At 33.6% G+C, this 11,811-nt stretch overlaps 1 pseudogene; it reads left to right on the top strand.

Moving 5' to 3' along the window:
* The first annotated feature begins 7,440 nt into the window (after nucleotides 1–7,440).
* On the top strand, nucleotides 7,441–11,740 carry LOC149564083 (nucleoside diphosphate kinase-like; annotated as a pseudogene).
* The last annotated feature ends 71 nt before the right edge of the window (nucleotides 11,741–11,811 follow it).

The following is an 11,811-nucleotide window of genomic DNA, read 5'->3' as shown; positions in this document are numbered from 1 at the left end:
AAGAATTAGTCAACGCTATTAGAGGAGCAACTGGTAAGATTGAAGATGAGATTGTGATTAGCAAAGTACTAAGAACCCTATTGCCCATCTATGCTATTAGAGTCTCTCCATACAAGAACCAAGGTACACACTTAACAATGATCTGGCCCTTGAAGGATTGATATGTAGACTCATTGCCTTTGAGCTCTCTAACTTTGACAATTTCAAATCTAAGAATGTTGAATATTCTTTCAAAGTTAAATTGTCATTAAAAGAACCTAAAGAGAAGAAGAAAAAGGTCAAATATGTTTCTAGTGATAGTGATATAGATGAGGAAGATGTAGAACAACTTGAAGCATTGTTGGCAAGGAGATTTCATAGAGGCAAAGAAAAATTCAAAGGTAAGTTACCTATAATGTGTTTTAATTGCAATGAGGTTGGTCATATTGCTTCTAGATGTCCAGAGAAGAAGAACAATAGAAGTGGAGACAAATATAAAAGTAAAAGAGATGAGGACAACAAATATTACAGAGATAAAGGCAAGAAGTCTTGCTACATTGGTGAAGAGGAAACCAAAGATGGATCTAATGACCATGATGATGAAGTGGTGTCTGTTGCAATGAAGGATGATTTTTATGAGGATTTGGCAATTGCACTATTGTCTAATGTGAACAAGAGTGATAGATGGATCATTGACAGTGGGTGTTCACATCACATGACTGGAGATAAAAGTAAGTTCATTAATCTTGATTATTATGATGGAAATAGGGTAAGGTTTGATAATAATGCACTCTATCTGATAAAAGGAAAAATGATCTATCAAACTCATAGAAAACATCATGTGTGTGGCAATGCTTATTATGTAGAACTTAACTACAATTTGTTGAGTGTGTCACAATTGAATAGTTTAGGTTGAAAAGTTGAGTTTGAGAATAAGATAGAAAAGATATATGACACTGATGGGAAACTAATTGGGAAAGGTGATTAGACTAGAGGCAATCTATTTTATCTTGATATGAATGATGCTATTTGTCTTGTTGTAGAATTTGATGATGTGTGGTTATGGCACAAGACACTACTACATTTGAACTCATTTTTCTACCAAAATTTTTGACCATCAACTAAAAAAGTTTAAGTTGGTCGGAATGTAGAAGACAAAAATATCTTTTTTTTTTTTACATCTAAGCCCCGTGTTGGTCGAAATTTTGACCAACACATATAGGGTGAAATGTGTTGGTCAAAATTTTAACCAACACGAGGCTTAGATGTAAAAACCAAAAATATTTCTTGTTTTTTATTTTTCGTGCGCACGGGATCATTCACATTTTGTTGGAGTTGGGCACCATCACTAGACAAAAAATTGATGCTCTGCCCTTGCTTGCTCACGTCTTGATAGGGACAATAGCAATTTCTTAGATATATCAAGGGTGAAAGATTACTCTTGTCACTGGATATCTATAGATTAAAAGAGGGTTTATATCAGTGCAGATTGCTAGTTATCATGCAAATGCAAGGAGTTTTAAGCAATTAAAAACTGTCATAGAGTTGAATCAATACTAAGTCATCCAATAAGGTAAAGATGTTTGGAGTACACTAAAGTAGAGAACTTGGTTTGAAGCTAAATCTCTTACAAGTAGCTGGTATTGATGCCAATGTAGTTTCTTAGTTTTGTTGAGATTGATATAATTTTAATTTGTGATCCTTTGTTTTCTTTGTATTCATAGCAAAAACAAGAAAGGCTTCACAAGATAGACGAGAAAAGAATATATTTACAATTATATGATGCCATGGAAGCACTTGTTCACATCTGCAGAGATGGCTGTCACACAATAGGACCCCACGACAAAGACCTAGATGATACTATGGGACCTTGCAATTTCCTAGCATGCAAAGGCCTTGAATCTTTAGTTAGACATTTTGCTGGGTGCAAGACATGAGTCCCTGGTGGATGTGTTCACTGTAAAAGAATGTGGCAACTTCTTGAACTTCATTCAAGAATGTGTTATGAGCCAGATGTCTGCAAGGTTCCTGTGTGCATGTACAGATTGGGCTTTTGTTATTAAATGTACAATTGGTATTATTACACTTTCTAGAAGCATACTTCTTTTTGTTATAGATGATCAGAGTATATCTTCATGCAGGCATTTTAAAGAAAAAGTTAAACAGAAAAGCAAGAAGGATGAAGTGAAATGGAAAGTGCTAGTGAGCAAAGTACAGGCAGCTAAAAGCGCTGTCAATGCCTTTTCATTAGCTGCCACTGTATAAAGATCATCTTTCTTACAACACTGTACTAGTTTCTTGTATTATAATTTTTTTACCAATTTAGGTTTTGGCTTCATATGAGTCTTTTCTGATTTTACAATGTGCCAAATTGAGTTCAATATTGCCTACTGACTCAAAAGATGTAGAGATAGTATCTTGGCTATCTTGGAGTGTCTTGTGTTAATAAAAGCTGGATGGCATTATGAGAGGCTACTTTTATCTAATAGTTCATTTCTTATAGTTTGTAGCAATTGATTATCATATATTCAATCAGAAGAAACCAATCTTTAGAGAACTGTACAATTTTATTTCGGCTGTTCGTGTTTGAATGTCAAGCTCTAAAAGTTTTTGCACTTAACAGGTGGTACTGAAACAAATACCTTGGATGTCCATGGGCACTGTGGATGACAATGGCTTACATTGTTTGTTATGCATTGTAAGAGTCGATGATGATAATATCAGTCCTATAAGTAGTCCTAGCAATAAAACACTAACATGGTTGATACTTATACATTGCACCTAAGCTAAGAATAGGTGGCCAATGTAGTTGCATTAATTTTTAGCTGATTACAACATGGTACTTAAACCATCGTGCTCCAGATCCAGGAGCATTTTCATTGAGCCTTCCTTCTGCTTGGTTCAAACCCACCTTAAGGTCTAAAATTTTATTCTAGCTTATAGAAAGCAATCATTTAGCCTATTTGACTCTCACTTATTATTGACAGGTACATGGGTTGTACATTTTGGGCTTGGATTGCAGCTTATACTTTAGTGTTCAATTGGACTCTTTGTAATAGTGTAATGTTTCCTTAATTGGAGTCACTTTGATGTGGAGATTGTATCTAAGCTGGGCAATAGTTTCTCATTGGGACCATTTGTTGTTGTCTTGGTGAGTTGTGCAACAATCTTTGCATATTTTTCCTCTCATTTTCAAATTTATGCGCAAATAAGAATTATGATATTTCCCATTGAAGGGATAATGAGTTATGTAAAACAATCCTTTTATCATGTAGTGTTCAGCTTTTCAATTGGGTCATTTTACATGGTTCATGCACTATTTTGTCTATGATTACAATGCTTCCTCTTGGAAAACTTTTCTTCTTCCATGTTTTACTCATAAGAAAGGTTGATAATCTTGTCAAAAGTTTGATTTGAAATATTGATATTTTCTATATTCAACTTTTTGGTATTCCTTTTGTTATATGATGAATGTATTTTATGCTTATTTCCTTTGGTTGAAATGCCAATAATAGGGTGTTAGCACATATGATTACATTGTTGCAACGAGGGAGCAAGAGTAGCAAAATATGGGAGGAGCACAAAGCCCACAAATGTCAATGACAAGTTCAGTGTCAGGATTGAGTCATTCAAGTTCTATGAGTGCATTACACCATGGGTCTTGGTGCACTCCACCACGCCTTTTTGTAGAGGACCAGGTCTGAATCTACAATCTTTGAGACAAATGCAATGTGCACATGTTATTCATATTTTATGTCAACAGATCTATATAACTTACTACACCATTTTGGTGATTTGTAGTTCTTTGTGTTGCCAAGAGATAGTGTCATGCCATCCATCAAGGTAGATAATTGAAATATAAAGAGGACACCCAATGAACAAACAGTGAAAAAGAACAAAGGATCTATAAAGATTAGCCCTTGGGCATTGGCTTGAATGAATGCATAAGAGGTTCCAAGGATTGCTACACAAGCAAGGAAAAACTCAAAAGTTCTACATCCTATATCCAAGCAAAAAGGCATGCCAGTGATAGAGACAAATAGTAGTTTGGAAAGTAGCAACAGAGATCTAAGCACAAAGATCTATTCTAATTTTGAAAATCATAGACAAATGAATAAACGTGGCAGATCACAATTAGCTCTCCAAGTGGTAGGCAACAAGCCTCTATTTCCCATTGTGACTAGTAATTCAACTATGCTTTTCAAACCTCTAATTTTGTCATCTAGCACCAACCTTAAGAGCCTTCCAGGTGATCTATGTTGTTTAAATCTCTCTCAAATATTGCTTATTTATTTGTTGCTATTGTCAGTCCCAATTGTAGGGACAAATTTATCAATTCACCCCTTGTACCACAGTTATCCTAGTATAGCCATGATAGTCAAACAGTGAAGGCTGAACTTCTTTTGAGATTCTCATGCATGGCTTTGAATACATTCTTGTCACATTAAATGAATAGACAACTATTGTTGCTAAGAACACATTTTCAGTCTACTAGTCTTTTGTTTGTTTATGATCCATAGTGTTAGTTTATAGTTAATAAATTATAATATTAGCTTATCCACCACCTGTGAGCATCATCTAATTGCAATGAGAGCTAAGTGTTCCATTCATTCTCATGAGAGATGATTCCATGTGAATTATTACTCATGAAACATGGGTCAATGAGTTTGACTTAAAATCTACAAAGTTGAATCTACAGTGAATTCTGCTCAAGGTTTTGGCATTGTGAAGTGTAGCTCAGTTCTTTATGTGCCAATGGCAATACTGAGAATGCTAAGAGATGGCATGGTTACTCTCATTGATGTTATTTCTTTGTTGATAAATATATCTATTGCATTTTCCTTGGTTTGTTAAATGGGAAGTAATCTAAGGGGAGAACATTTCGTTATTTTTCCCAGTAAGTGTTTTTATAAATATAAAATGATAGCATTATTTAGACTTGCACAATACACCAAATTTTGTGCTTTTGATTGACTGTGCTATTTTGTATTGAAATTTGTGTGGAGTTGACTTTCTTTGTAAGGTTTTGTATTCTACAAGTTAAAGAGTGGGCTTTTTATTTTGTTGTTTTTCCAATAATTATTTATAAATTATGGTGCTTTTGGTCCAAGTTAAGGTTTTAGCGTTGTTGTTTTAGGACTCTTGGAGATGTTTTGGATTAAGTTAGGGGTTTTGGGAGGTTGGTTTTGTGGTAGGGTTTATGGTAATTTTTTTTGGGATAGGGTTGTATGCTTTACAAGTTTGGCTGAGTGCCATGCTATCATGTACGCTGTAAATAGGATTTGGTTAGATTTAGAATCAGTTTGGATCAGGTAAAGTAAAATGGGTATAATTTTTTTGGTCTGAATCATGAAAAACCTAGTGTACGTTTCGTGCAATGGATACAATTTTTTAAAAAACTTGCAAAGTTTATTTTTGGGGTAGGGTATAGAGAGATTATCTAATTTTTGTTTGGGTGTTTTGTCATGATTTTTCGTAATGAGTGGTGCAACTATAATTGTTTATTTTAGTGTCATCATATGAGATCACTAGTACATTTCCTTAATTTATTTGGAAATATGACTAAAATCATAGCCCCTTATTAATTGTAGTAATACATATGCAATTTTGTTGAGTGATCTCTAAAGCTAGATTATGTTTGTTGTATGCCCTATGACAACTAATTTTCTTGATGGGGTTAAACTTGTTTGTAATAGCCCCAATCAAATTCATGATCAATAGTGTTGTATCAATTTTAGTTGTCTTTGTAGTTTGCTTATTGACATAGGAATAAATACCTATCTCGACGAGGAAAGAGAAATTTGACTTGTGATCTCTAACTATCATCTTATGAACCTCAATCACTTATGTATGATGTCCAATAGGATCAACTTGTTGCTAGAACACTTGGGCATCTTGTATGTGCTCTACAAAACCCAACCACTCTGACATAAGTGAGTTTTGAATTGGATTTTCCAATTGCCCTAATTTTTAGCTGAAATATTGCCTCCATTCATTCTTAGTTGCACAGATAAAAGCATCAAATAATATCTCTTTTTCCTTTTTGATCAGTTTGTTTCATCTAATTTTTCATTACCCAATTGATCTTTTTTATTTACAATACATCCATCTCATTATACTTTATACAATTGTCTTGTTTATAATGAGGATTTTGAGGTTTCCATAGGTAAACACTTTTCATAGCAAGGTTTTTGTGAATATGATTATATCTTTTTCTTCTATTATAAGAACAAGGTGGTGGTTCTATATTTTTTTTGTCTCGTGATTTTTGTAGGATATAATGCAATGCATATTTAACAAGCTACATGGGCTCAAGTGAGCATGAGGACAAATGCTTAAAATGTTCACCTTGCATTGAAATTTTTTTATGACAATGACATTTACATGTTTCTTGATAACAAGATTCCCAGAAGAATAATGTGTATAATAGTTGCAATGTCATTGAAATCCATGAAACACTAGTTTTAAACTTTAAAAGTGCCTAAAGTGGTGCATAAACAATTTTGAAAAGAATCTTCGCTGTCGCACACCATTTATATAAGCCAGTGGTTTTAATGATCTGAACTTTGCAAGCATATTGCACTCAATGAATTTTTGTAAGTTGAGAAACACACAATGCATGCAGGTGGAGGGTACTTAGTCAACTTGATGATAAAGGCTTATAAGGATTAAACACATCCTTAATAGGATTGAGATGTGTGTGCTAATCTTTTCCATGGATTTTTTACTCAATTTTGAGCTTAGGATATGTGCTCAATATTCCACACAATGTTCCAATTTGCTTTAATTACTAGCATTTTTTCCTTTTCTTATCTCCTATGAATGATAAGTGTCAATTTTAGTAGAATGTATTCCTATTTGTAGAAGCATATCCTTTATGTGCTGAATAATATTGCTAGTTTACTTTGACCTATGGGATTATTCACTTCGCTTATTATTATAACAGTCTGAGGAACTCTTGGCCTTCATGTCCTATAAAGGGTTCTAGTTTGCTATTGTTTTAAAACATAATTGATAAATCACAATAAGATGGAGACAATTTTGAAATTAGGACTTTCTATTTAGGGCTTTTTAGGCTTATCTGTTTGTTGGCTATCATGGTTCTAGAAGCTGTTTGGTCTCATTGACATTATAAAAATATTGATCATTAGTCCATTCAATCATGAAACAAGACTTCATAATTTGAAGGTCGAGGTCACACTACTGGACTCTTCATCAGATAAAAGCATGAAGCCAATCGATGTAATAATTATGTCCAAGATTTATGCTTTTACATAATGATGGGTCTAATAATAAGATTGAAATGTGCTACTCCTAATGGAAATTTTGACAAAGAATGAAAAAAGAAAACAAAGCACCCAATGAAGGAACTAGTCTCAAGCAAAGCAGCTAACCACAACAAATACCTTTTGAAAAGGAGCAAAAATACTGAATTCAAAGACTATAGCTGATGTGGCTTCAATGAATGTTGCTAAATCAGATGAGTTGATCAAGAAATATTCAACTGAGATCCCCATTAGTGAAAATGAATTGTATAGAGATCCAAAGCTAGAACCTGTCACTGAGTTACCAATGAAGATTTTCCAAACAAAGCAGTTGTTTGATAAACAATCAACTAAGGTTCGAACAGGCACAGAAGCAACTCAGTTGGAGAATGGAAAGGTATTGCATGATGAGGTTAAGGATGGTGTGATTAATAACAATTTTCTTTCTGAATCCCAACAATGTTCTAGTTTTGTGACTCGTGAATTTGAACATCTAGGGGACAGATTGATCAAATTAATGGATTGTGATACAAAGTTTGTAGCTGTGAAAAATTGTTTCCTTACTAGCCTAAATAAAATTGGACTTGCAACCAGTGTAACTGGTATTTATCAAAATTCACATACAGGTAGGTTGGGACAGGCTCGACTGTAGATTTTCAACAAACAGGCTGAGATAACAAGAAATTATTGTGGTATAGCAAATGTTGTGGGTGCCCTGTGCATGTCAATATGGGACTACACGACGTGAAAATTAGCCTTTTGGTTGTCATTTGGAGGGGCTTCATTCTACAATGGTTGTATGTCACGAGTGCTATTTTTGGCCAGGGGATGTCTTTAAACTTTTTGCTTCGAAGTTTTTATTTAGAATGCTTTTTTTGGTTTAATGAGAAATGTTTTGGTTATTTTTAGTATAATATCATGTTTATGTATAGGGTGTTTAAAGAAACTATTGTTTGTTGGTGTTTAAAGAAACTATTGTCTAGAATAGCAAAACAAGGTGGTGAATTCAATTACTTAGCGCTTTAACAATATGATTGAATGAATGACTCAAAGGTTGTCAACGTGGCCAAAGCAGCCTATGGGACCTCCTAGGTAATGAAAACACTCTGAAGTAGGTTAGTTGGAACATTAGACCCTTTGTAATTGCTTCTTTAAGTGTGTTCATGGACATTTAATTTTGATTACTAAGTTTTCTGTCATGTCTCACTATTTTTTCAAAAGTACCTGAATTGTGCCTTCTAAAGTCTCCCAAAACATGGAGTGGATGTCATTGTATGTTGGGCACTCCATGATTAATGCCACTCTATCTCTACCACTCCTATGTTGCAAAATATTGTCTCCTTTTATTCTTCCCCAGGTACCTACCTGTTTCACTCCTCAAGTGATGAGAACTTGTCCTGAGCTGCATTATGAGCACTTTAGCTCTCCATTTGGTATTTTCTCCTTAATATATGCTTTCTATTTGTGATCTTCAAGGGTTTGAATTCTTTGATATAATTGTCTTTTTTGTGCCCATTTTTTTTTACCATACAAGACTTCTGAATTTTCCTTCATGGACTTCTTTATTCTATCATTGTTATTGGGATTTTTTTTGCACATCAACTTTCCATTTTTTTTTCTTTTGGCATTTTGATTCATCCACAATCTCTTCCTCCTTTCATGTCTCTCCTTTGGGAAATGTAGGCCAAAAATTGTTTTCACAAATTCATTTTTCTTAACATCATAAACCTCTTTTGGGAGGTGATGATGGATAGGGGTACAAGAGGAGGGCTCAAGATATATGTAACTCTCCCCTATAGATATACAGCTACAACTTGCCTAGATTTTAATATAACTAGATGGATTTGTGGGTTCAATTAGGTAATTAGATGTTGCATAATCTATTGGCCTACCTAGATTTGATTTTTTTGTCAAGATCATCACCTCCAATATGTAGAAGTGCTGAATCTTCAGGTTTTTGTATGACTATTCATGGGGAATACCAATTGATGCTATTGTCTATAGTCAATGAATTAAAGTTATAATTTAGATTATCAAAGCATCACTATCCCATACCCTTTTGCCTAGACTATTATACCATTGGAATGACCCCTTTGTTCTATTTATGTTATACCTTATAGCAATGGGTTGTTCTAAATTGCTGATGTTTGTAAGTGTTCAAACTTGTAATGAATTTTAATGATGTAGTTTGCATTATTTGCAATGAGTGAAATTAGTTGTGATTAAATTAGTAATATATTTAAAATTGAGAGATGTTCGACATGTTTTTTGACGTCTATGTGTAACTGATAGTGCAATTTATGATCTATTTTGCTATTATTGTTAATGTTGACTTCCAGTGGAAGTGTTTGATTTTAATTCATAAAAGTTCATGAAATTCTACTTATGCTAGTAGGCTCACATTGTAGAATGTGTTTGATAGTATCACTTTTTTGGTTTGTTTGCATGAACTTTACTAAATGAGATGAATTGCTAGTTTCTTCCTCTATATGTCTTCATTTGTAATGTTGTACTATGTATTGTGCAAGAGTTTGAAGGAATATTCTTGGGTGGATAATGATTCTTTCCTTAATTCTATATATCTTCATTTGTAATTTTGTACTATGTGTTGTGCAAGAGTTTGAAGGAATATTTTTGGGTGGATAATGATTCTTTCCTTTAGTATATAGGTGGGTGAAATCATTTCAAGGTTTGAGAAAAAGGGATATTATCTAAAAGGTAAGAATCAAACCCTTTTGTGTAATCAAACTTAATAGTAGCATAATATATTATTTTGATGGATCCCTTAGGAAAACTAAGTTATTGTTATCATGTAACAATTCTAATATGCATTGAACTTATTGTTAGGTTTGAAAATGGTCTCTATGGAAAGATCATTTGTTGAGAAACACTACGAGGACCTATCTGTAAAACCATTCTTTGGTGGTTTGGTAGAGTACATTATATCTGGCCCAGTGGTTGCTATGGTTTGGGAGGGTAAAAATGTGGTCACAACTAGTTGAACAATCATAGGAGCAACAAATCCTCTTGCTTCTTCCCCTGGAACAATTAGAGGTGATTATACAATTGAGATAGGAAGGTTAAAAAGGTAACCCTGAATATAAGAGAACATAAATTTCTTGCTCATGTTACAAAATTGCAGCATAGATTTTTTCCTATTTTTTAGCTTATCAATTCTTAATGCACTTTTCTTGTTGTGTGCATAGTGCTTATGGTCTTATCCAGATTATGATGTGCCATTTGTATGCCATTGATTAAATTAAAATATCCAAACCATATCTTCCAATTTTTGACAATGCATCAAGTTTTCATATGATGCTGCTATTTCTATTTTTATAACCTTTGTAAAAGGCCAACTCTTAATCCTCTTGAATTAGGTATATGCTGCTCTTTGGCTAAGTAGTTATGTTAAAAGACGAATATCTATTTTGTGGAATTTACGAGGACTTTTACCCTACCATCATCTTCATCCATATTGAGGGTTTTTTTTACCTCAATTTTTTGTTAGTGCTTGCTATTCATTTTGGTAAATGATTGTGCTGTGAGGGGTGTGAATATGTGGTGAGATTTTCCTAGGGCTTTACTTGTTGCAGTCATCTACACACACTTTGAGGATCTGAACCCACTCTTTTGGAAGTGACTGTGTGTTTGCCCTTGGGTAGGGGATTGTCAGAAGGGACACATCTATGATGTGAAGTTTACCTAGGTCTTTAAGTTTTGAGTTTAAACCTTGCATCATTTGCAACCATAGCTTGAGTTTGAAGCTCAGTCAATGCTAATAAGGTCAAGAAATCACAACTTTACACATTTGAATGTCAATTTTTATCTCCTATTTATGTTTCTTCCGCTGCAAATTTAAGAAGAGTTAATGGTTAGATTTTCCTTCACTAAAGTTTCAATAAAGCACTTACTGTGAAGATGAGCCATAATCCCAATTTTTGTAAATGTGTAATGGATGATAGCTAAATATCAACATCATAGCTTTGTAAATTTGTGGTGGACAACAACTAATTAAGATGATCCCAAACTGTGATACTAAGATTACTATACAATTGAACCTAGAAAATAGAATGCTATAGATATGGAATATGGAAGCCTAATACTGAGGATTGTCATTTTCAAAATTTGTTTCTATTTTTAGTTTTTTCTTTGCCAAATTTTATTTTACAAGTTGAATATGCATTCATAAATGATAAAATGTTAAGGGAACATGCATCAAGCATGTTTGAGGAAATATGGGGAGGAATGCTCTATTAAACAATTTTTTTTTATGGATCTTGTAAGTATAATCATAGATGTCTAGCTAATGTAGGAAATGATTCAGGTTCAATGTTTATGACAATTTGGGAAACTCTTTTTTGGATTGTTTTAAAAAATTGTATCCTATTGTTCTAATAATATGCAATGCTTGCAGGAATGTCATCCATGGTAGTGATGCAGTGGAAAGTGCAAAGAAAGAAATTGCCCTATGGTTTCCAAAGGGTGTGTCTGACTAGCAAAGCAGTTTGCATCCTTGGGTTTATGAGTCTTGAGATTTGTGATCCATTTTAATGTTTATATTTGAGAA

This window comes from Cupressus sempervirens, chromosome 4 (assembly GCF_028749045.1).
Source record: "Cupressus sempervirens isolate cs-2001-9-10 chromosome 4, ASM2874904v1, whole genome shotgun sequence".
NCBI classification, from domain to species: domain Eukaryota; kingdom Viridiplantae; phylum Streptophyta; class Pinopsida; order Cupressales; family Cupressaceae; genus Cupressus; species Cupressus sempervirens.
The sequence above is the reverse complement of the archived record's forward strand: the minus strand, read 5'-3'. Positions and strand labels throughout refer to the sequence as shown.